Here is a 24,791-nt window from a genome sequence, read left to right as displayed (position 1 = left end):
TTCTGCTGCTCTGGAAAAGCCATTCAAACAAGATAATCTGTCTGCATCTCGTCAATGCAGCTCACTGTTTCACTGTGCTTGGACGAAACACTGACACAAAGGGGCTGTTTGATAGGGGATATGAAGCAATTGGTGCAGGGGACTAAATAGATATTTCTTACAGCCACTGCTGCTTGTCACTGGACCACTGAATACGGCACAAACACTCTAAATGAAAATATCAGAATTTCCCACACATTTTTACAATGCATCACCTTTCCCGTAACTTAAACTGTGTAATATTTTTTGCCATTTGAGTCCATTGTTTCATATTGAGTTCATTTCTGTCTCTCTCTCTCTGCTTTCATTGCAAACAATTGCTTTTGTCCCCGTCCTGGATAGGTGTGATGGTTGGGTCAGAGCTGTGAAAGGGCTGTATTGTCCTTCTTCACACCCCAAGGTGTGCTTGGAGAGAGACCAACAAAGTGGTAACTAAACAGTGAAACAAGTTTTCTCTGTAAATTTGTACCACATGGCTCCTCAAGGAACCATTGTTCCCTTTCATTACCCACATCATGTGGGAAATATTTCAGTATGTATCCATAAAATTAGCCAATAATACAAACTGTGCTTTTTTGAGAAGTTAGAAGGCTAATGTAATTTTGACAGAAAGTCACGCAAATGAAGGCTGCTATCACAGTTCTCCCTTTTTTTGTTAAATTTGGTGACTGCGTCACTTCTACTTTTTACACACTGTAATATTTTATTAATAGAGAAAGCTGTCACAAAGGCAAATTTCAGGGTGTTCTGTAGCTGTCTTGTTTGTCTGTGTCACTTTCTCTCTGGTCACGTCAGGCAGCTGTTTGCAAACAGTCTTTCCCACAAGCCAGTCATTTAATAACAGGGTTGAGTTGGACTATAATGACTGCTTTCTGGCACGCTCCAGCAGAAGAAAAGAAGCGCACTGGCAAAGCACCTTTGAATACAAAAAAATAATCAAAAATAAAAAGCAAAACGTGAGTTGTGATTGTCATCATTGGTGCATATTTTAAGAAAAAAAAATTCCAACTACCAAAAATCAGAAAGCCATATTTCATTTATGTTATGACATAATCACCACTTTCTTATACTGTATTTCACATTACTGATTTAAAAGGAACATGGCCTCTTGCTCTGAATCGTAAATATATCTTAACAACCACTTCAAAATAAAAGCAAACATTTACTATGATTTACAGTATCAGTATAATTAGCTTTAGCTCTTATTTTGTCACCCTTGTCCCCATTTGGTTCCTGAAAACTGAATGACCTCAGAACATTTTGTTTACATTTTCTTTCCCGACAGGTTCTTTTGAATCCTGTGCACACCGTGCCGCGGAGGCTCAGCGTATGGAGTCACTTTAGCATGCGCCTTTGATGTGTGAGAATGGTATGCCGAGGTCCAATTTCACTTGCTGACGCTGACTCACACAACTGTAAGCTAGCGTGACAGCAGAGGCAGGTTAATGTGTTCTCCCTCCAGGCAAATGCAGGGAAATATGAGTGACTGACTGTTGCCTTTAGCCAGAAGAGATGAAACACAGAGAGAAGGAAGTTCTGTTTGAACAATTTGAAGGTTTTTATTTGCAAGCACACCTTTCAAGAAATAATTACATAGGGTTTGTGTTATCTTTGCATTTAAGAAGTCAAGCAGCAATCATTTGTGTGATGTAACACGCTTATTGTATACGACTCAGTGCACACATGAGGATCATCACAATCCACGAGTAAAAGCACACTCTCCCTCCCCCTGGGTAGATACAGTGTCCCCTGAGCTCTGTTTAAACCATTATGTGCCTCTAACACGTATGTCCCTTAAATCTATATTCAGAACCCCAACAGAGAAAGAGTCCATGGCAGCTTTCAACATGCCTGAAATTGATTTTGTGCTCTAGTCGTTCTTGAAATAAGTGTCTTTTAGCACAAGTCCAGAGAGAGTTTAAAAAGAATGAATTAATCCACCGATGCATGTCAAATTTAAATGCAACAAAAGAACAAAGCGACACATCGGACTCATAAGATAACAGACCCAGTCTACATCAACCTTAGCGATGTTGTGCATCTGTATATAAAATAAATGTTGTTATGAACTCTAAACTTATAAAATCCTGTCTTTCAGATGGCTATCAAAGTGTTAGAGAAAAAGACGCTTTAAGAGAAACATAATACCAGCGCCAAAGCACAACTAAAACATATCTGTGGCAGCATTGTATATATTTCCCACAACCTGAAATACACCCTCAGCACTTAACTGCACAACCATATTGAGATAATGTGGGTTTGAGGGGAAAATAGATCTAAGGGCAAAGAGAAGTGGGCAAGTTAAGTAGTATGTGGTGGTGGGTTGTAAAGGTTGGATGATATATTCTAAGAAGTAAAGTATGCGTGTGTTTTGGTGTGTGTGTGGTTTATAGGGGCTGAATGGGGCACTACTTTTTAAAGACGAGATACTGCAACACGTCCACTGCTGGTGGCCCCTTTTTTTTTTAAATGTGGAGGTCACAGTATCATCACTCACAATAATTTAGGAATCAGTGGGTGTAGGTTTAGAGGTTTGGGTTGTAATAAATTAATAAAGAAAGGTCTGATGTATTCATAAGCGAGAGTAAGCCACTGATATACAATATATATTAGACACACACACACACAGAACAAACATTAAGTGTCTCGCCTCTTTCTACTGGCTGGCATTTATAGTGCTAACAATGGACTATAAACCTCACAGTAGCTCTTTATGATGGTGAAGGATCTGCATTTTTATTAGGGGCAAGCGTTGAAATTACAACTCATTCTTCTCCCAAGCATTGCAATGCGCAATCCCCACCTGTGACACAAAGTCCAGAGTCTGCTGCCAACACACTGAGGATGACGTCAAGGATTGGTTTACCTACTGAACCCCAGTCAGCCAGGTGAACTCTGGCTCACCTCCCAGACTGGTCATCACTGGCTGAAAACTACAGAACACAAATAAGGCATACTAATTTTAATCTTAAATATAAATGCAAACAAGCGAATATGCAGAAATCAAGCGTTAAACACGAGATGTTGAATAACGCTTAATTATCATTGTAGGACTATGCTGAGAAGGATTTGCATTTTTGCATTGAGTGTTCCTTCCTGTAAACCTGTTATTATGTTATATAGGTGTGCGGAGTTTGATAACATCACGCTGAAATGTCAAAAGAAGTTGACTCATGTTCTTGGAGTAGCTATAATTATTTTCCCTTCCTGGCGGCTGAAGGTAAATTATGATTACAAGTACAGATGAGTGAAGCAAAAACAAGGACATGGATCGAACTGCATCAGCGGACAAAGTCTGCTGAAATATTTGACCGGGAAATGCGTAGAAAAAAATCATACTGATTAAAATGGACGTGGATTGAAAGACTCATGAGTGACTGTGACAAAAAGGTACGCACCTCATACGTGGCAACCTGCATGTGTATCCAGAAATATGGTTGTTAAGCTCGGTGTGAATGTTTGAGGGCACTTACAGCTGCTGTGTGGAGAAGTGTTGCCCCGAGGGCCGCGGCAGCATGAGTGTGAGCTTTGTGGTGCTCTGGAAACAAGAAAAGCGGCTCTGTTTTTGGATAGCTGTCTTGGCTTTGTATGAACGCTTCCTGGCACGCAGTCAAGATTCTGCCCCTAGTGAGGGAAGATTAATGACAGCAAGTCACGGAAAGGCAGAGAGCAGAGGAAAGCAAAGGAAAGCAATAGGGTGAGAGGGGAAAGACAGGAGGGATAGGGGGTAAAACAAAAGGTAACGGCTGTTTTGTTGGCGTGATGGTAGCAGGTATGAGTAAAAGGTGTGTGACTCTGTGAGTGTTTGTGCCTGGGTGTGCATCAGTAAGAGTACAATACTAACAGAGATTACGAGGATTAGTGGAATCCTCATAAACATTCCTGACAGTTGTACAAACACGATGAATATAATCGCTGGACAAAAGGCCATGCCCTCTTTAAATTTCATCTCTGTAAATCCAGCTAATGTCCACATACTCTGGTTATCTCACAAAACCTTAGCCTACTCCTCCAGCTGTGGTCAATCTCCATATTCGCACAACACCTTCAAATCTGACGGAGGGTGAGAGATAGCTACAGGCTTTGTTTAGCTAAGGTCTAGACATTACAACCCCTGTCCTGTAATGACACTTGAACAGACAGAGTAGTGAATCCTCATATGGCGTTCCCTCATATTGTACTCACAATAGCTTGAACATCCTAAGAAGTAAAGTAGTTGAAATGTCAAACTTGGATCAAGAGATCAAGCTTCACAAGTGGGAAAGCACAGACTTGGAAGAGAAGCAAAGAGAAAAAACAGAAAGGCATCAAGAGTTCTTCTTTTAGGTAACATGGATCACAACTAGTCTGTGATGAAAGAGCCAAGAGCTGAGTAGAGCGTGATGCTGCCAGGGCTGACCTCTCTCCCCATCTCCCAGCCCAAAACCCCCAACCAAAGTATCAGCCTCAGGACAAGCACAGGTCATGGTGAACTCACTCTCCTCATTTCCCCTTTCTTTTCTTGACCACAAAAACAATGACATCACAGACTTTGGAGTCTCTGACAAACCTAAGTCTTTGTATCAGATGAAAAATGATCCTGAGAAGGAATATTCATCAAACTAAAGGGGAAAAGAGCGTGTGATTCTGTTGGGTTTTTTTTTATTCAAAACAGTTCACTTCATTCTGGAGCTATGCCGGGTTTTCCCTATGACAGTGAAGAACAAACTGCTCCGTTTCATAGTGCCAGGACATTCGAACAATGTGAATGAAGGGAAACTGTAAAAGCCTTTTCATCCAAGGAGCATCTTCATACGATCTTTTTGTCTGAAACCGAGGTTGCACAGAGGTCACTTATTCTTGATGCCATTCTATTAAAAGCAAAGTAAACAACAGGTAACTGTTGTTAGACGGCATGTGTAATGGGCTCAGCACAGATGCAGACTGGATCGTGACTCAGAGCAGCAACAGGTGACAAATGGTCTGTTCTTTTGTCGCAGTCGATCTCTTAGGGCTTCGCCAAACTTCCAGTGAACCTGGAGCAGTGCTGCTATTGCTGTAAAAGTGCCGTTGAACAGATTTTGAAAACAAAGAACTCCATGCTTCTCTCGCCGAGCTCCACTAGCGCACCTGGAGGAAATTAATTTAGCTAAGCAAAACAGTCAAAGCCCAGTGATACCTTTCAACACATTTTTTTCCTAATGGAATATTCACACTTGTGATATATTTTAATAAGTGTTTCTAGGATTGAAACTTAGCAGTACGTAATTTGCAGATGACAGCGATGTAGCTGTCTGCATACACATTCCCATTTGGTCTCTAATACTTGAATTCTTTTGAGCCAAGTCATGCCCATACTTCCTATCCCGTGGACATGGTGTTTTACCCAAACACCTGCCACCCATTCTGCTGACTTTATCTGGGAGAGAGCAGAGTAGGTGGCGGGGAGTTAAGGAAGAAGGGAGGGGTGCTATTGTTGGCACACTCCTACGGTTCTGTAGGATGGAGAATGTGCAGAGGTGGAGAAGGGGATTAAACAGAGCAATATTATTCTTTCACAGACCTGCTTTGAATCAGAACTCAACACCACACATAAAGCTGTGAGGACTAGATGAGCTCATTGGGGGAAAAATGCCGCTGTAGTGACCCGGAAAAAAAATGGGAAAAAATGTCTAGCAGTAACAGGAAACAGAAATAAAGAGAGGAAAAAACTAGCTGGCTGAGGAATAAAACATAAGTCAACGTGTTTACCTTTCTTAGATGAAATAATAGCTTTTGGAGGCATTCCGGTTAAGGTTTCTGTGATCAATTTCCAATCCTGATTGGTCTTTGGGGGGTGTATTCCTATGGGGAAATAAGGAAATGTAATGTCAAGTTCTTTCAATCGTCTTTACATTGTGGCTGAAAACTGGTTTGATGGTTGGTCAGATGCACACCTTTTTAGCTAGCATGAGTGCAATTCAAGAATATTCTATGTACACAAATTCACAAAAATGCCCTGAAAACATTTCCTCATTTAGCAGGACAGTGATCCTAAATATGAATAAATATTTAGCCAATGCAACTACATAAACATATGAAAATGTTCATATGAAACATGCTAAATGACCATTTGCAACTTTTGTTACTTTTCAGGTAGCCTTATAATTACAGCTAAGACCTCATTAGCTGTCCTAGATTGTATACTGTCACACAGCAGTAACCACACCTGGTGGAAATCACTCTTTATGTTGAACATTTGTTGACAACTGACTCCATAAATGGCAAAGTGATTATGTTAATAGGGATGTTGATAATGCAAAAAGACCATCCACAGACTGCTATTTTAATTGAAAGAAATTCATTAACAGAAATACTACCTTGACTTTGCCAATGAGTGAAGTTGTCATTAACTTCCATATCCAGACTCATCATGTGATATATGGTTATGGGATACTTTTTTTTTTCACAATAAGGGTCTATTTTTGAGTTGTGGCCACAACTTGAGGTATGACATTTTAGAAAGGGCTGAAATTTAGGTTACAATCACCTCAACCCCTAGAATCTCAGAGTACGGGAAGGAGTGACGATGTGCAGAAGATAAGAGATATATATAGACTTCAAAGTAAGAAGGAGAATCTTAAAAATACCACAGACTTTCTGAGTATTGTTCCTCTATAACCACAGTGTACGTATCTTCTGATAACACAGCAGGTCGCAAACCTCAAAGTTGTATCTTTATAAAAACTGTGATGCTATCATGTCAGTATGGACCAAAATCTCTGAAGAATGCACCTTGTTGACTCTATGCCCTTAAACATCAACCTCAGTTTGTGTCTCCTTTACTGTACAATACCTGGAAGTTATGGCATGGCTCCATAGTTACAATGTAACATGTGGAAATACTGTTTGTTTCTCTGCTAAATTACCAGTAAACTTTAATGCAGCACTTAAAATTGCTTACACACTACATTACTTACAGTGTAATTACTTCTGTTTCTTGTAAAAACCTGACTTGCTACCCTGTTATTCTAATATATCTACTTTTAAGTATTTGTATGTACATTTTAATTTAAAATAAAAATGCTGAAATTCTATTTAATTACAGGGGAATTATGCCCCTAGCTGTGGGCTATATTATAGCATCTTAACTAAATTTTTTTTTGCTATAATTGCCTGTAGAGGCTGATAAGCTTTACTTGTTTTTAGTTGTTACTGGTCCCTGTACAGCTGTAGTGAGAGCTTGGTTTGCACCGCCAGCAAGAAGTCTGATTGGAGAGACAGTTTTGTGCTTTTCATCAATTTGTTCTTATTATCTATGGACAGAATTTATAAGCACAGCCAAAGTTTCGAGTGTGATGTTTATGGTCTCAGGATCCCATCTCTGCTGTTTGGAGAGATTTGGTCCCATGGCTTAATTGAGCAATGACCTCCCAGCTTGCACTGGTTTGCAGCTGTGTGTGAAATGAATGTGATGGAAATCAACCTCCAAATCTGAGGCTGTAGTTTTCAGCCAGAAAAGGGTGGGCACCCCACCGGGTAGAGTGCCCACTCCGGGTCACAGACAAGAGTGAGATCACAGATACAAGCGGCAGAAATGAGCTTCCTCTAAAGTGCGTCTGAGCTCTGCCTTTGAGATAGGCTGAGATGCTCGGTCATTTGGTCTGCCTTAGAGCTCCAGGTTGTTTATTTCACTTACTTTATCATGGGATCAAATCGAGGGATCAAAATGACTCTTAGCAACTTCATCATATATATATATACAGCACAAATAATATTAGCTTGAACTGACTGAAAAACAAAGTGATAACAGAATCAAACAGTGATAATGTGGAGCGCAAGTTAGATAAAAGTTGCAAGATATATGAAAGAAAATTTTGTTTTATTTAATAAATTATGCAAATTACTTGTAACAGCAATAATTTCTTTCTTTAGATGACACTAATTACATAACTAATAAGGCTTTGAGAAGAAATGTGTTTTGCTTTTGGTATTATTTTGCTCTTATGACTGCTTCTGAATTATTCTTGGGGGACCCGGGTAAGCAGGTAAATACATTAATAGGATCGTTAATAGGATCAGAGTTAAGAATTAAGTCCATTATGAAGGCAAAAGGGGGTCCATCCTGGTATTAGCAAGGTGTATTTAATGAAGTGGCCAGTGAGTGTGTGTTTGCAGCTGTATTTTAGTTAGTCTAATGTTGATTGTATAATAAGCACACCTTTATACTTCAAAATCATAGCTTGAGATTAACCAGCCTGCAGACAAAGGTGGGTAGTGAACTTGTTGAGATTTGCTGAAGTGGTTATGGGTGTGAAGTAGGAAGAGAGCAATAGTCGGTCATGGACTACAGGGTACAGAGAGGGCAGTGTGTAGAGGAGAGAGAATCTAGGATGGACAGGCACAAAGGGACCATTGGTTTGGCTGAGACGCAGCATGAATCCAGTCGGAGTTCCGTGGGAATACTGAGCTCAGTCAGACAGATCTCCCTCTCTCTCTTCTCAATGAGTTTGTGACGGAGAAGAGGAGAAGGAGACATCAAAAATCTCCCTCACAAGCAGCCCTCACTGACACACTGTGAGCATAATTTCAAACCAACACAAGATATGCAGCCTAGCAACACTTCTAACAAGGAAGTGAAACTAGAAAAGAAAGACTGTTCTGAGGAACTCTGGAATACATTATCTGTAATTATTAACACGCACATTTGATAGACTTCCTGTTCTTGTTGAACAAACAACAGAAATAATTACAGTTGTGTTTCCTCGTACATCAATACCTGGAAAAGTTTATTTCTGCCAAATCCTGGTTCAAAATACTTCTCATCCCCTACAGCCAAGTCCCCCCCCACCATTTGTATCTGTATCATGACCCACGCCAACACATGTAGCAATCCAAAGTACACACCAATTCCCATGAAATAGAATCTGATCCAAAACTACTACAGAAATCCCATTGTTCTCCATCATGCAACACTGAGCCTTCACAATCAGACTGTATTGGGAAACTGCACTCGTGTTGAACGGAGCACCAAAATACACATATGGATACAGCTTCTAGCTCTGGGGAGATGGGTGGGGGCGCTGGGCAGCACAGGAAACATTACAAGAACATGTAAACCAAAAGCTTGTCAAGTTTTAAGCTTACATATTAATTACACTATTTTAACTCCTAATTCAATAAGTTGTCACATGGTGGCTTAACTGTATTTACTTAAATTTTTAGTTTATCTGTCTTCCTCTAAAGCAGGGGTGGGCTGTTGTGGGGGGCTGCACCAGTAAGCTAAACTCAATTCTGTGCAATTTTAATTTAATCACTTCATAAGCTTATTGATGAGGCCCTCTCCAACAGCCCCAGTTTCTCATGTGGCCCCTTTGGGAAAATTAATTACCCACCCCTGCTCTAAATAGTGAGAATCACTCCTCATCAGCATCTCCTCTTACATATCTCTATGTTTCTCAGAGGGATGTGGCCCTTACACGCCGTTCCGAGTGGGGTCAGATGGTATCAGTGGCATTTTTGATGCAACTGCACAGATACTGCCCTACCACCTTTGGCATTTGGACCGGGCAATCACACAAATAACATAGTTTAAATAGAGCTAAGGCATAACGTCATCAAACTTTTACTACTCTACGTAAAGCTTTTATACTCTAGACACCATGAGGAAAAATGTCAAAATGTCATAATCACAAAGTTGCTGACTGGTATGGTTGTTTTAGACCAAATGGATCTGCATCAAGAGTCACTGCCCAAACTGAGACTTCTCTCCTTTCATTCTCTAGCAGCCTGCAGCATCTCAGACCCCCTGCAGTGTTCTAATACCCCTGTGACCTGCTGGACTCTGCCTGCCTCCTGCCCCCTGCACTTCCCCACCCTCCCGTGCCCTCCCTGGCACCTTTGCCCCAAGACCATGCCTCATTCATCTGGCCACCCCTCTCCGGCCAGGGAAGCTGAAGGCCTTCTTTGTATGTGCTCTCTGGGAGATATTAACCCCCGTCTCTATGCTCCCACCAAACAAAGGAAGCACTTACTAACCGCTAAAGCCTTAACAAACAGTGGCTTTCAAATGAACCCTGCTCCATGCGGTGCAGAAGGAGGGGAGCGCCCAGGAGAGTAAAGCCCGAAACATTTGCTTGTTTTTGGAGATTACAGAAAAACCGGGTGGTGCAGTAGTCGATCTTTTTTGCATCGATGCACTACAGGTTCATGTGGTTAAGACTGAAACAGGAGTGGAAGTAGTCCACATATACATATATATATATGCCAAAAGAGAAAGTCACAGACTTTCCAGTGACAAAGAGTGCAAATTATTTTTTCATAATTTTTTTATCTACTTCCTCATGTTTTTTCAAAAATTTGATATTTCAAATAGAAACCTTCTACATACACACATATCATTGAGGTGTTTTCATCTCACGAGTCTCTTTCAGTTTTAAAATGTGTCATCATCGCACAATGTGATCCTTGTTTTACATGCCTATCTATCATAGTTGTTGTCAAACTGATTGTGTGGTTAAGTATTATAGTAAGGTTGAGTTTGAAAAAGAATGTAGTCTAATAGATCTGCTCTGATTAAAAGACTAGAAGTAGAAATGGGCAAAAGTGTTACTTGCAACTGAACTGTGGATGAGACACATTTGCAAGCACAAGGCCTTTACAACTGTGGGCCTACTATCAGCATTAGAAGTCACAGAAATCTGGTGCATTGTGAAGTGTAATATAAAAATAAGGTAAAAACTGTATGATACAGTTAACATTAACTAAGGCTACTATATATCTGAATTTGCTACTGGAGCATAAGCTAAAGTAGCTGTAGGGATACCTAACTAATCTAATGGAAAGTTAGCAATTATACTGCGCTAGCTAAGGTTACTTTAGTCTCATTATGTTTAAATAGCAAAATGTCAAAGTGTGCTCGTCACTGGGTAAGCATTATGCTTGAGTGACATCAAGTAGAACAAACAGATTTTTATCTACAATGGTGACAAAGACAAAAGATCACTTGCTCCCGCGTTACTTCACAATATGGGCGCTAGCATGTTTTGATTGGGAGACGGAAATTGCTACGCCTTAGAAGGATATGACATGGTGCATTGCATGAGAAAACATACTACAGTGGACAAAACTAAGTAAGCCCTTCCTATTGTATGTAAACAAGTACGCCTGACAGCTTTTGTTGGCTTTGTTGATCAGGACCTATCAAGCCAGTAAAAACAGAGTCATGTGTTACTTAAATTTGTTTTGTACGTTTCTGGGAAAGAAGTAAATATCTTTGAGTTACACATTACAATCAAAAATTCCTCCCAGGTCTGAAATGAATGTGCCAATGTCCATTTATCGCTTAACAAATGTGCATGTAATATCATAACTACCACCATTACATTTTATTATATGTATTGGCAAGCTAACTGCTTTCTGGGTTAAAGCAGAAATGAGGTGAAAGGAGCCATAGGGAGAGAGACAGAAAGATAGAGCGCAAATGCAGTTTAACTGTGGGGATTATATAGTGAAAAGAAACTGGACAATCACACAGGAGTGCCTTGTTTCATGAGCATGTAGTTGGACTAAAGGTCAACAACCTCTAAATGATGACTGCATCTCCAGTCTTAGCAAACTACACTACAAATGCACACTGTGAAAACAATCTCCAATTAAAGAATTAAAACAGAATCGGTGCTTGGAATAAAAGTAACATTGAAAAATGCGCTAGATTTCGGTCATTTCTTGTATTTAATTAACCAATATTTATCATTTAGCTACTGTACCACAATTCAAATGTGAACCTATAAACCAGAGGCAGCCGCAGTAAAGCGCTTTACAACAACTCTTCTACTGATCTGATAGCTCCTGTTTTAAACTGTAAAGAGCGTACATTTGTGCCCAGGAGTGTGCTTCTGATGTTTGATTTTTTTTTGTGACTGTTTGAATTATTAGTCATCTTTGGTGGAGCTTAAAGTTTTATCCAAGGACTGGCGCTCGTTGATTTTTTCCCCTTTAGTCACACAGAAAGCAGTTAGAAAAAAAAGGGTTAAGCTGTCATCAGCAGGTTGCCGGACCTCTCAAGGTGTGCCATCACCTTTCCATCTCTGCAGCCACGCACTGACATTTGGTTAGAACATATCTCGCTGGCCAAACAGAACATTGGCAAACAAGAATGGATAAAAACTATGGATAAAAAGCTTACTGGTATGCTGCAGGAAATCCAAAGCACACACGCTTGTTGCACGCTAATAGCAAAGAATGGTTGCAAGTACATCAGCAGATAATGTAGACAATTATTTAATGCCTCCAAGATCTATGGGTCAGTGCCTTGGAAGAATCTCCTTTCCTTCTTTTTTCACTTACAAAATGTGCCTGATTTTCAGCTTGATTAAAAATATCTGATATTATTCCCTTAGATCAATAAGATGCCAGATTAACTCTGGTTTCATTATCAGCACTATCTAATGGAAAACAAATCCACTTTCTACTCTCCTCAGACAAGAATACAACATAGCGTCTGATGTACTTTTACACATGTGGTCGACCCCGCTGTTCACGGGATAACATGAGACCCTGAAGGACAAGACCGGCTTGAGTCCAAGTTACAGAAACTGTCTTCCCACATCTGAGCCTTCTGCCAATGAATAAGGCTTTGTCTGCAGACGAATGAGATCCATATCTCCCATTTGGCATTACTCATGTCATCACTAATCAAAAGCAGATGAGCAGACAAGCTGTGCTTTGCACCAACTATGTGTGTGAGTGCGAGCATGAATGTGTGGTTGACTGTGTAGAGCTTAGATGGATTTTACTGTGGACCCGCGGGACATAGGACTGAGGTTAAAAACAAAGTTTATGGAGATATCAGAACATGCTGATGTAAACCATGCACTCTGGTCAGTGTCGTGTTTTACGACCACAGTCAGCAAATTATTCACAAATTTGTGCGTGGCTTCTGCATGTCTTCATCATTTCTATTCAACATGACACAGGCTAAAACGTAAACACAGATTTACATTTGGTATATTTAAGTACTTTACTGTATGCATAGTATAAGTGGCACATAAGTGGCACCCATTAAATGGGTAAGGGAGTCTAAATGACAAGTGAGGAAGTGATAAAAACAGAGGTTGGAAAATCTAGGCAGGTCAGACCTCATGCACTTGTAAACAAGTGATGGTTTCTGGTGTCATCAAATGCAAATGCAAATAGCTAGAGCTAAACAGCAACAGTGAGAGACTGGAAGAAAGATAATCATCTGCCACCCAAAGGTCAACTAAAGAACAACTGCAAAGTCATTTTATCATCTGAAACTAATGGGAATAGTTTGAGAGAACATGGCACACAGAGATTAGCTTTCAGTCTCCTTTACAAATAATTTAATAGTAAAACTGTAACAGAGTTTACCCTTTGCTTCATGGTATTATTAGCAACTCCCGAGACATCAATGGTTCATTTGTTAAAAATGAAAACTGAGGACATGAGGAAGTAAAATGGAATTTTGAGAAAAGGTTTTATGTTTCAGCAAGTCTAATAATAACACAGAAAATACAATAGATTAGACCTAAAAAAATGTTCAATGGAAAAGTCCAGAGAAATAACTTTATGAAAGGAATTCATTTATTAGGTCCAGAGGGATATATTAACAAAACCGGGACAGGCTGCAACCAAAATCTGTCAGCCACCTGAACAGGTTGCAGTGAAGTGGTCAGAAATCATTGTGTTGCTTGAGGGCAGCTTAGCAAGGCAGACGCAGGGATAATCACGAGGTTTAAACAAAGAGTGTGCCACTGAACAATGTGTCATCTAATCGCTGTCACTGCCAGACAATTTGCTGAGCCACCACAAACATACTTTGGATTGTACTGGGAGAACCCTGACTTATATATTACTACAAACACGGACACACACATGTGCTATGACCATCATAGTATGATGTTATAATACAGTACCATTAAGATCTGACATTCAGTTTGGTGCTCAGTTGAACTGCCAAATATATATATAGATTCGCTATGATCATTATATAATGATTCAGTACTTTATTTAATTTACGTTCTGGGAAAAACAATGTGTGTGTTCTATAGAGTGAGGGACTTATGTGGCCAACCGCGAGGTCCAAAACCTAAACGTAGATGGTTTCCTACCAGTGGAGCTTTTTGAAAGCAACTTTTAGATGTTTCTCAAACCACGCTGTTCCCAAACTTCTCATGGCCACATTCATTCTGTACAAAGGATCTCTGTTCGGCCTGGCCTCTCTCAGTATCCTTTTGTGAACTAAGTCGGCAGTCCTCCTGACTGGAATGCCTATTCTTGGAGGTAAAATGCACAAAGATAGATGCACAAAGCATACTTTCCCACAACATATTTCTCGGACACACCTCACGTTAACATCACTGAAAGCAAAAGACAGGTAGCTGTAATTCCCAAAATGCAGAATGCGCCTTACTACTTGCCAACCTGTAGCTTCCATTGCCATTCACAGCTCATAAAGAACATGAAGAACATTCAGCTCAATAAAGGGATGGAGACAGAGAGTTTGAGAAGGGTGAAATATCTGAGAAAATGACAGGAGATACAGACGCGAGGAGAAGAGGCGAAAAAAAAGAGTGAGAGCTTGGGAGCTTCAGACAGCCTCTTCACCAGTAGAGACTGTATGAGGGGGATGAATGTGGTCCTTTGTACTGGGCAGACTGTGGGCTCCAATGTATGTGTATGTGAAAAAGAAAGAGAGACCTAGGCCGCCCAAACTCAGGGCCTACAGATGTCTGGAGCTGCGCCGCTCACCCCCGGCCTCCACAGGCAGCAAGCAGCTGTTGTCAGAGAGAGACAGGCCGCCCCGGAGAGACTGGGAGGGGGCCAATGGGCAGAAAACAAGAAAGAGCCTCTTTCACTGCCTGGTATGTCCTTCTGGATCCCTACACAATGTATCCTTTGAGGACCCAGAAGAATAACATTTAGATTTAAAGTTTTCTCATCCTGGGAAGTTTGGGTCAGCTCGCTCATTCCTCTCACTCTGTAAACTGTTGAAGGGTTGATGCTGAGGTTAGGGCTGGTGCTGTCATTGCAGTCAATCCAGGAACTCAAGCAGATAAAGTTAGCCTGTCCTCGGAAACATTTCAAGCACCCCTGACTAATACGGTCGAGGAAATGTCAAATGTGTTGTAAAGAATTATGGCTCTCAAGGACCACAGAGAACTGCTCCACTGATCATGGTAAATATTTTTAAATGTAACTTATTTGCCTCGAAGTTACCTAAGTGGCTAACAGACAGCACAATCTGTTTTTTAGTGCTAACCCAGTCAAACACATTCAAGTGCTGACCGGTCACAGAGTTTCATACACTCTCACTCCCAGCAGGTGTTTATGAAATGTACTCGGAGCACCTGCAGAGTCAAGGGAACCAAGTGACTCTGTGTTTCCGCAACTCAAAGAAGCACAACAACTCACTTATTGCAGTACAGAATGTGCATTCACAGCCTTGGAGGCCTGCTTTGAAATGCTTTATTAAACAGATTGACAGATTTCTCTGTAGTCTGTGCAAACAGGTTTTGTGACGAGAAAAGAAGGGGCGGGACTTTCTTCAGATAAACCGCAAAACTAAAAAAAATCAAACATGTTGTTTTAATAAATCAGCCCAAACGTGAACATTTTATAGTAACACGTACCTGGCAAAGGACGTTGACTCTTGAGTTAAAAAAAACCCTTATTATCAATAAACGCCAACAGATAACTAACACAACAGTAACTGTCAAATAAAGAGGCTGTTATGACGCAGTGATGTTGGCTTTAAAGTTCACTGAGATTATATTGTTTACTTTTATGCCACTTCTATCCAAATAAAACAAAATTTGGTTCGTCATCAAAGGCCAGTAAGTCAACAATCCCAGTTGAGCGCAAGTCAAACATAGTTATGTGTTCTTTAGTAATGTAAGTACTTTTTAAATAATAATGGTAATATTAAATGTTTTCTTTTTCTTTATCTTCAGCCATGAAAAACACATTAGAAGGCTGCCTGACAAGAACTGCCTTGCGATACTGTTTTTTTGAGTATCGTGAGCTTGGTGTCATGCTCAAAGAACAGTTTGAGATGATCTGAGCTTCATGGCATGGTGCGTTGTGCTACTCCTCATTGGTCATAAACAGATGGACTTGGTCAGCAGCAGTAATCAGGGAGATTGTGGTATGCAGATTACACTAAATTGGTATTAAGACACCCAAAACCTGTCAAGCAAATATCCCCCAGACCATTACACATCACCACCTGCCTGAACGGGCAAGATGGAGCCATCCTTTTTCGCACCAGAAACCAAGACTCATCAGTCCAGTCAATGTTTATCCATTTTTGGTGTCTAATTTTGCTGAGCCCATGTGAATTGCAAAAGAAGAAAAGGCCGGTTGGTATAACAGATAATACAAAGAAGAACACACTGCCAAGACACACAAGGGAGAACCGAGAGTCACAAAGCCTCTTGCTATATATGTCCAGGCCTGACCAAATGATTGGCATGCTGAGGCAGGAGTTAGGCCCCAAGAACTCCGTTAATCCCAATGACTAGGTTTGGCTGTAAAGGAGATGAAACTAATAAAGTCTATGATAGAGAAATCCAGGAACTGGGATAGGAATCTTAAAAACAGGATAAACTTATCTAAATCTTTGGCCAAATCTGGTCATTATAAATACTAAATATTATGACTATGAATGACTAAAGCTGGGTGAAAAATAAAACAATGTTCCCTTTGTGTAAGGCTGATGCTTTACAAGCAATATGTGTCCCTGCCACCATCCTACCATGTCTGAGTGCAGAATGAGCTCATCATCACTTCAGAGAGGATTAGGGCATAAAAACCTGGATTAAACTTGAGAATAGTCCTTTTGTAATTTATGCTGAAGTTATTTTTTATGCTAAATTGCAGAATATGTGGTTTCTGATGCAAGTTATCCAGTTTAAAAGCTGCATTCATCTCATTAGTCCCTGCACAATGGATGTATTTGTTATTATACATACACAGACATTGGTTAATATAACAACACGAGTCCCAAACTACAAAAATACCAAATGACCTATAGTTGCCTTGTGGTGTACTACACTACTTATGTGAGTATATGAAGATCTATTACTGGTAAGGTGTGAGCTCAAGAAAGTGCAATTTTCAGGGTGTGTGTATACAAAGACGTATTATGACTCAGACTACAACTGAGTCACTATTTGGCCAACTTTCAGGAAACTGAGCAGGCTGAATAATACAGATCAATCAAAGCAAATAATGTGATGTAAAATTTTAAATGTAATAATACATTTTAAGTCAGATCACATAAACTTTTGTGTTTGGGAGATTATTTCCTTGTTGTATAAATGCTTCTTGACAATAAATCTTATACTGTTGGAGAGCCTGTGTATTTCCCTTTAAATGTTGCTGCATTTATAAGAAAAATGCATTTGTGTGGATTGAGCAGCATGGTTGAGTGTTTGGGTTGCGCCCATGAAAAACTTACCACTTCTTGACCCTAATATGTGTGTGTGTGCACAACAAAGAGAGGGGGAATATGCCGCCAATGTGCACAAACATTTGACCACACAGTATACAATTAATTTGCACAAATGTAATGTCTTTGATATGCTGCTTAGCGATGATACTAACTCTCAAAGTGGAGCCAGCAAGAATCGATAAGGGAATCAGAATCCCTAAATTCTTTTCAATTCCCATCTCTACTGATAGGTTTGCTTTCGTGTGCTTGTTTTTTTTTCGCGGTGTGAGTGTTCTTCTACTTCATTTGTAAAGAAGTGTTTCACTTACCCACATTTTAAAGCTAAAAAGCAGGGACTGTATCTTTAAAGAAAATAATTTATTCCAAGTCTAAAAGCTGCAGATGACAGTAATGAAAAGACTATTAAAACTTCTAACTTCTTAACTAAACAATTTTATATCATAGAGAATAACATTGTTGAGGCAAGTTACAGACATGATGCAGGGAAGAGAAGGAGAAGACTAGGAGCGAGAAAATCTGGAAAATGTTTGAGAGAGACAACAGGAGACAGTGAAACATGGAATACTGGAATAACGCAACCACAAATAGCCTCGCAAATAGAAGGAATGTATAAACATACAGTCTAGTTTCTTGGGGAAGTCTGGGCATCCCGTGAATGGATTGTTTGTTTGTCTGCCATTAAAACGATGCGGGGAGCAACACACAAAAATAATAAATGATTAAAGCGCCACATTAGCTTATGTTCTGATTCACTTAATATGTTTCTTCTACTGACTTTAAAAGTAGAGAAGTGGCGAAAAAAGCAAAGATTGATGGATGATCTCATTTGAGAAAATTAAAGAAACGATCTTTGCCACCTTCTGCCTCCAACACTCTGACTAGGACTGGCAGCAAAGTCAGGGGAACTGTTGAAAGCTGCTGGCCACCTTTTAAACTGGTCAGTTTAGGGGTGAAGACAAGTTTGCATGTAAAACTAATGTTCCCATTAGGACTCAAACAAAGATGGAATGAAGAATGTAAACGAGAGGTGTAGGGAGGGAGGTGGAGAGAAGGGAAAGGGACCCCTATGGGCTTACCAAACAGCCCAGGAATGCAGTGGTAAAAATGAGTTGGGCTCTCTGGCACAAGATGGTCCGTGTGACTGGGTTTAGATGATGGCTGTGACAAAGACTCCTTTCTTACTGACTTTAATAAGTACAATGCACCGTGGAGCCACAAACAAGCAACCGCTTGTTGTAGAAAATATGGATACACCCCAACACGGCGATGCACCCACGCACTCACACGAGAAACTTTTTTAGAATTTCATCTATTATATGTGGACAGCTGACACTGCCTTTACAATGAAAAGGGTTTGTGTGTGTGTGTGTTCATGCGTGTGTGTATGAACCACTCCCTTTAAAAAACATCTCTGAGAAGTGCAGAGTAGACCTATCATATTTATAATAACAGCAGACTGTCATGTAAAAAAATTACAAAATGGAAAGCCATCAATAAAGCTCACGACAATATAAAAGATTCCATCTGATGCACATTTTCCTAAAGATCCCACATGTGAAAAGTCAAATAAGTCAATAGCCAATTTAAAATCTCAACATTATTTCACCATGATCATTTTAAAAGAGAAAACACGTGCCACGTGTCAGATATGCTGACTGTAAAGGTTTACACAATGAAGAAAATGCATACTGTTCATTCGCGTTTGTGAATGTTATCTCAAATTTATCAGTGAAAATGTCACTATCTGGATATACCAGAACTCACTTGACTACACAGACAAACCCTGGTAGAAATACAACATACCAAAAAACTGAAAATGTCTTCAAATGGAGCAGAGCTCTTTTTTTTTCAAGTTTGCCACTAGCTCAAGTGACATCACATCAGGCAGTTAGCCAGGTTCTGAACACAAAAGGACATTTTTTCCCAATATCTATAAAAGTTCTGAGGTGTAAAATATATGCCCAGGTCAAAACATTAGACTGTATCAATGTTTCCAACAAGTGCTTCGCCATTCATCAGTGGACTGTATGATATACGGCACTAAAGTCTCTTTCCTGAGCATGCACATTAGTTTTTAATAGAACCTCCTCAGTGTTGTGCTCACCATTCATCACCATTACAGCAAATGTGTGTGTGTAAATGTTTTTTTGGATGAATATGTCATTCCTTTGATTGCAAAATCTCTGAATTGCATTGGCGACGACATGAAATTCAAATTTTTTCAGTTAGGAACTTGTAACAACTTATAATGCAACCAAAAACATACAAAACAAAGTCGATTAATGAGCTAGTTATTAAGCAATAATGAGCTGGTCCTGATGTTTCTAAATAAGAAAAGGTTTATGAAATTGGCAGCACCAGGAAGAATTTCAGTCAGAAAAATGTTTTTACTACATGAAATATTACACAAACAAAATATTTATGCGTCTTAAAAATGGCACGCACACATTTTCGTCTTTGTAATCATCTTTATGTTTGATATTCCAACTAAATTTAACTCAGTTTTAATCATTTAGCACCAATTCACAACAACAGTTGCCTCACAGTGCTTTATATTGTAAGGTAAAGACCCTAAAATGATACAGAGAAAACCCCAACTATCACATGCCCCCCTATAAGCAAGCACTTGGCAACAGTGGAAAGGAAAAACTCCCTTTTAGCGAGAATAAACCTGCAGCAGAACACGCCCCAGGGATGGGCAGCAGTGTGGCGCAACTAGCTGGAGGTGAAGGGAGGACGACAGGACAAAAGGCATACTGTGGAAGAGAGCCAGAGATTAATAATAACTAATGATTAAATGCAAAGTGGTGTATCAACACATATTGAGTTGCAGCATAACTAAGGGAGGATTCAGGGTCAATTGATCGAGCCCTAACTATGTGCTTTGTGGAATAGACTCAATGCACAGCTTTTTGCACTTTTATTAATAATTAATACCTGAGAATAACAGTCTACTTTTTAAGTTATTAAATGACAGAAGGAACAGAAAACACTCATAACGCTGAGAGTAAATACACGAAATGTGTTGTTTTTCTGTACATGTATGCAACCCTAAACGCTGCTCCACCTCAGGCACCACCACTACATCACCATACACAACTCCTTCAACGGTTTCCCTTTTCACATCTGCACAGCGGTTTCAGTCTCTCACTTGCTCTACACACTTCCACTCACCACCCTGCATTACACACACCTTACATATGTGTGAAGAAAAAAAAATCCCCAACCCACCAAATGTTATTCCACATTGTTTTTAAAGTGAAAGATTTAAAACCCAGCTGCTGGCCACCTAATGCATTTGGGAACAAACTTGGTGTAAGGGGGTTAAAGTTTTGTATTTTTAACCAGGTCTACTCCCTAATGCATCCCATCTGGTCTGGAAATAAAGTAATACTATTCACTGCTCATAAAGTTCCCACCTGGATCCATTACAGCTGATTCTAGTGGGATATGGCTTTGAGAGGTTTTGAGGTTTGTTCTTTGAAAAATACGAACATGCTGTTATCTTTGCTCCGGTGCTCTGCAGAGGACTTGCACTCTTGAGCATGTTGAAACCTTGGCTGTTCCAATACGAGCTTTGTTCTACTAACAGTTAGTGAGGATTTACCATCACATGGTCTAAAAGGGGTGCTCTGTGTGTCTTCATCACAAGACAAAAAGTGGTGCCTTTGAATTTTAAACTACAAAAACAAACAAAAAAAGCCAAAAAAATACAATAAAATTAAGGTAAACAGAGAAAGTGCTTTTATCACACGTCTTACTACTCCTGTCTTTATCTTTCTTGCCATAAATTCTGCAAAACAAACACATGTATGCACATGTAGGCCTGCTATAGACAATGAAATATATATATATCTATATTTTTAGTGTTGACGCACTTCTGCTGTGCTTTCCGCTTAATAAAGATAGATCAAATTTTTACACGAGTTGTTCCTTGGCCAGAGATGAGCCAGTTTCCATCTCCTCCTGATCAGTTTTCACCCCTACTACCAGTTCAGGTGTTACTCTCAACAATAGTCATCTTGTCCAAGCTGTCACCCTTCACATTCCTAAACTCATGTAATCCCAGCTCCACTACATCATAGTGTTACCGCATATGACAAATATCTCTAGCAGACACAGTGTACCCTTTGTTCCTCTGATGTTTAGTTATTCTTAAAAACACAGGATAGCTGACACTGGGCACAGATGCTGGTGAACTACCATGGGGGGGATTGATTAGGCATTTGAATCCAAGGCAGGTGTAGGGCTTTGACACTGACACCCAACACCTGCTAGGAACAGCAGACAATCACTTCATCGGGTCCAGTCAAAACATTTCACGTCAATGAATGAATTCCAGTTTCTCTGAATGTAAATTAACACTCTGTCCAGCGACTGCTTTATGTGAAACCTGCACTGAGACACAGCTGCAGAAGGGCATGTGCTGAAAATCACGCCAAGAAAGAAATGTTTAAATCTGTGGATAGGAGCAACACACATTTTGACTAAATACACGGTCGAATTGGGAAGTTAGGTTTAGTCTTTGATCACAAAATAATGTGCAGCCACGCTTAATCCAGTAGGTGGCATTACTACACAGTAGACAGGGACTCACGCTCGTCTACACAAAACACACAGACAGATTTTGCAAGAGTGCCTGTACTGAAATGATAAGTCTTGTTGGTAAGTTGGGATATGCGTGCATGTGGGATAGGAAAATAAACAGCATCTGTGCAGAATTGTTGTGACTTTCAAACATTTCCCAGTGCAGGTGGATACAAACAATGAGCACAACAATATGGCCTTTGACTTGCTCATCAGTAAATCTCTGTGCTTCATCCACAATGCAGTCATCTCTCTTTAGAGTTTCCATCTTTCACAGACAGTGAAATCAATCATTCTTCAGATGTGACATCAGAGACACTCTGTGCTTGTACTGTGCTAAATAACTCCTGAATGTGTGATCTGCGGATCATCCTGTAGCATCTTGCATCACGGTACAGGAGAGATTTGACAAGTCCATTAATATTTACATGTTTTTCAATAATATACTATCTCTAAAGCTCTTGCTTACATGAACGCCGTCTTAAATTATGACACAAACCTCACAGCTACATGCTAGTTTTCTTTCTAACCTCATCATCGTCTGCAGCAACACACTCCACCTCTGCACTGACTCCAAAGATGCCTGGTAAAACACCACCACCACCGCCAGAGGCCATCTGTGCCTTTTCACAGCATACTCGCTTGCCAAGCATTAAATCACCAAATTGCTCTACAAGTTTGTCACTGCATATTTGTTCAGTTCCTGCTTAAAGACAAAATGTAACAAAACAAAAACAATGTCTAAATATGAGAACCTTAAATCTCATTTTAGTGCATAAAAAGCCGTTAGACAAAAATCCAGTGCAGGCTAAGATAGGGCGAGAGATCATCTCGCATTCGAAGGGTTTCACCAGCTCAGTGGGAGATCACAGCCGTCCATTTAGGCCTGCAAGGACATCCTACTCATCTCTGATCTGATAACAGAGCTTAAAAGCAGAGACAGGGACCAATTTGCTCATAGTCTTCTAAATCTTTTTAGAATAGGCTGTGAGTTCTGAGCCCCCAGATGGAACAAATCTCCTAGAGAGATGTATAGTACTCTACAAGAGTCGCCTGCCAGAAAAAAATAACCCTGCTGAAAAGGACTGAAAAGTGTTACTTGTAAATCTTTTACTCTTGGAATCAATACTACCATACATCTAGACGTGTCTGGGGATAATATGGTGCTTATCATAAGTTACTCCAGCTGAAAGTGGTAGTATTTATGGGGACATCTGTTGTATCTGTCACTGGTTATAACTGTTTATTTGCTGGTTTATCAAAAGCCACAGCTTGGGCACCGGATGGTGGATTATAAAGACGTGCAGATAGTGCTGTTGATGTGTGGGCCTAATCACGCACCTCTGCATGTGCAGCCAAAACACACCGATGGCCTGTGATTTCTCACATCACCAAAGTGCACTCCACAGGACAAGAGCGAAATGTCTGGAAGGCCGAACTGAAGAACACCTCTTAGATATGGAGAAGGCTGCAGGGACTCCTTGTGCCTTCACTTATTCTGATTGCATATGGTAATCTGTGAGGTCGTGGCGGGTGTTTGAAAAAGGGAGGGGGGGGGGGGGGGGGGGGGTGTATATATTAAGACATAGTTTCCATGTTGAGTCATGATTTAAACTGAACAGTCCCAATTGAAGGGAATTCTTCATTTTTAACAAGCTGTAACTGATGTAAGCTTGAGCCTTTGCATTCCTCTGACAATTGATCCAAGTATCCACCGGCCAAAACCACCATCTGTCTTTCTCTGTCTAATTCCTTTTTTCTTTCTCCTGTTTGTTTCATTGATTTCAACAATAAAGCGGGGAACACAAGGGAGCGATGTTGCTTTGTGAGGTCGCTTCTGTCGAATTACCCCACAATTCTTGGTCCATTTTGAAGGCCTCATTTTTCAACTCTTCAATTGGTTCATTGAATCACTCGCGTGCTCCAGTCATTGAGAAGGAATTTAAAAAAACAAAAAAACAGCACCTCACACACAAATTCACTAACTTAAAAACAGGCATGTGTTGTGTTCCTGCGTGGAGTGTGTTTGTTTCTATTTTCAAGCAGATTCTTGGAAAAGGCAACATGAAGTATTTGTTTATAGGCTGTCTATGAGGGGTGTACCCACTCTCTATAGCCTTCACAACCCTGTGGAGGAAAAGCAAGCACAGAAATTTACTGGGTAGTTGGTCTGCACAGCACTGTTCAGCTCAAAGCGGCTAGGAACCTAACAGGCATTCATCAACAGATGACACATCCTCGTGACTTTTAATCTAGTGCAACCAAAAGTAAACATCTGGTTTGGTGAAATAAGTGACTGACTCAGGATTAATTAAGGACTTTGCAAACCCACTAACTGTTTCTCTAGAACAACCTTTAGTTGCTTGAAATAAAATGGCATTGAAAGATGGATAAAATGTCTCTAAAAATGTTACACGCCAATTAAAATCTGGGGATGTGTGTCAGTTAAAGATACAGAAACAACTGCGGGCAAATTATGCAAAGGTTTAAAACTGCAGAAGCATATCGGCTACGCCGGCTAAAAAGACGATAGCGAGGTGAAAAGATTTAGATATGTTGCAGTGACCTGAGGGGGACTTTAAGCAGTTTTGCACCACAAGAGACAGGAATGAGTGACACAGGGACATCGTGATTGGTATTTCATTTTTAATAACCTGCCGCTGTACGGTCTCAGTGCTCCCTGTCATTTGAGTTCATAAGTAATTGCTATGCTGTCATATACCAACAAACA

The 24,791-nt window shown here is 40.2% G+C and overlaps 1 long non-coding RNA gene across 16 annotated transcripts in view; it reads right to left on the bottom strand.

Annotated features, from left to right (window-relative positions):
* The window catches only part of LOC102079698 (uncharacterized), a 108,840-nt gene that overhangs the window by 54,402 nt on the left and 29,647 nt on the right, over window positions 1-24,791 (bottom strand). For 10 of the 16 annotated variants that reach the window (XR_003219621.1, XR_003219623.1, XR_003219620.1 and 7 more), the window contains 3 exons: window positions 5,770-5,862; window positions 3,513-3,663; window positions 2,843-2,972 (listed from right to left, as the gene is read on the bottom strand). The exons of 2 other annotated variants lie outside the window; for them this stretch is intronic. This is a non-coding gene — a long non-coding RNA (uncharacterized LOC102079698). The remainder of the gene's footprint in view (window positions 1-2,842; window positions 2,973-3,512; window positions 3,664-5,769; window positions 5,863-24,791) is intronic. 4 more of the 16 variants (XR_003219618.1, XR_003219619.1, XR_003219627.1 and 1 more) reach the window with 2 other exon arrangements.

Source organism: Oreochromis niloticus, linkage group LG4, assembly GCF_001858045.2.
Source record: "Oreochromis niloticus isolate F11D_XX linkage group LG4, O_niloticus_UMD_NMBU, whole genome shotgun sequence".
In the NCBI taxonomy this organism is placed as follows: Eukaryota; Metazoa; Chordata; class Actinopteri; order Cichliformes; family Cichlidae; genus Oreochromis; species Oreochromis niloticus.
The sequence above is the reverse complement of the archived record's forward strand: the minus strand, read 5'-3'. Positions and strand labels throughout refer to the sequence as shown.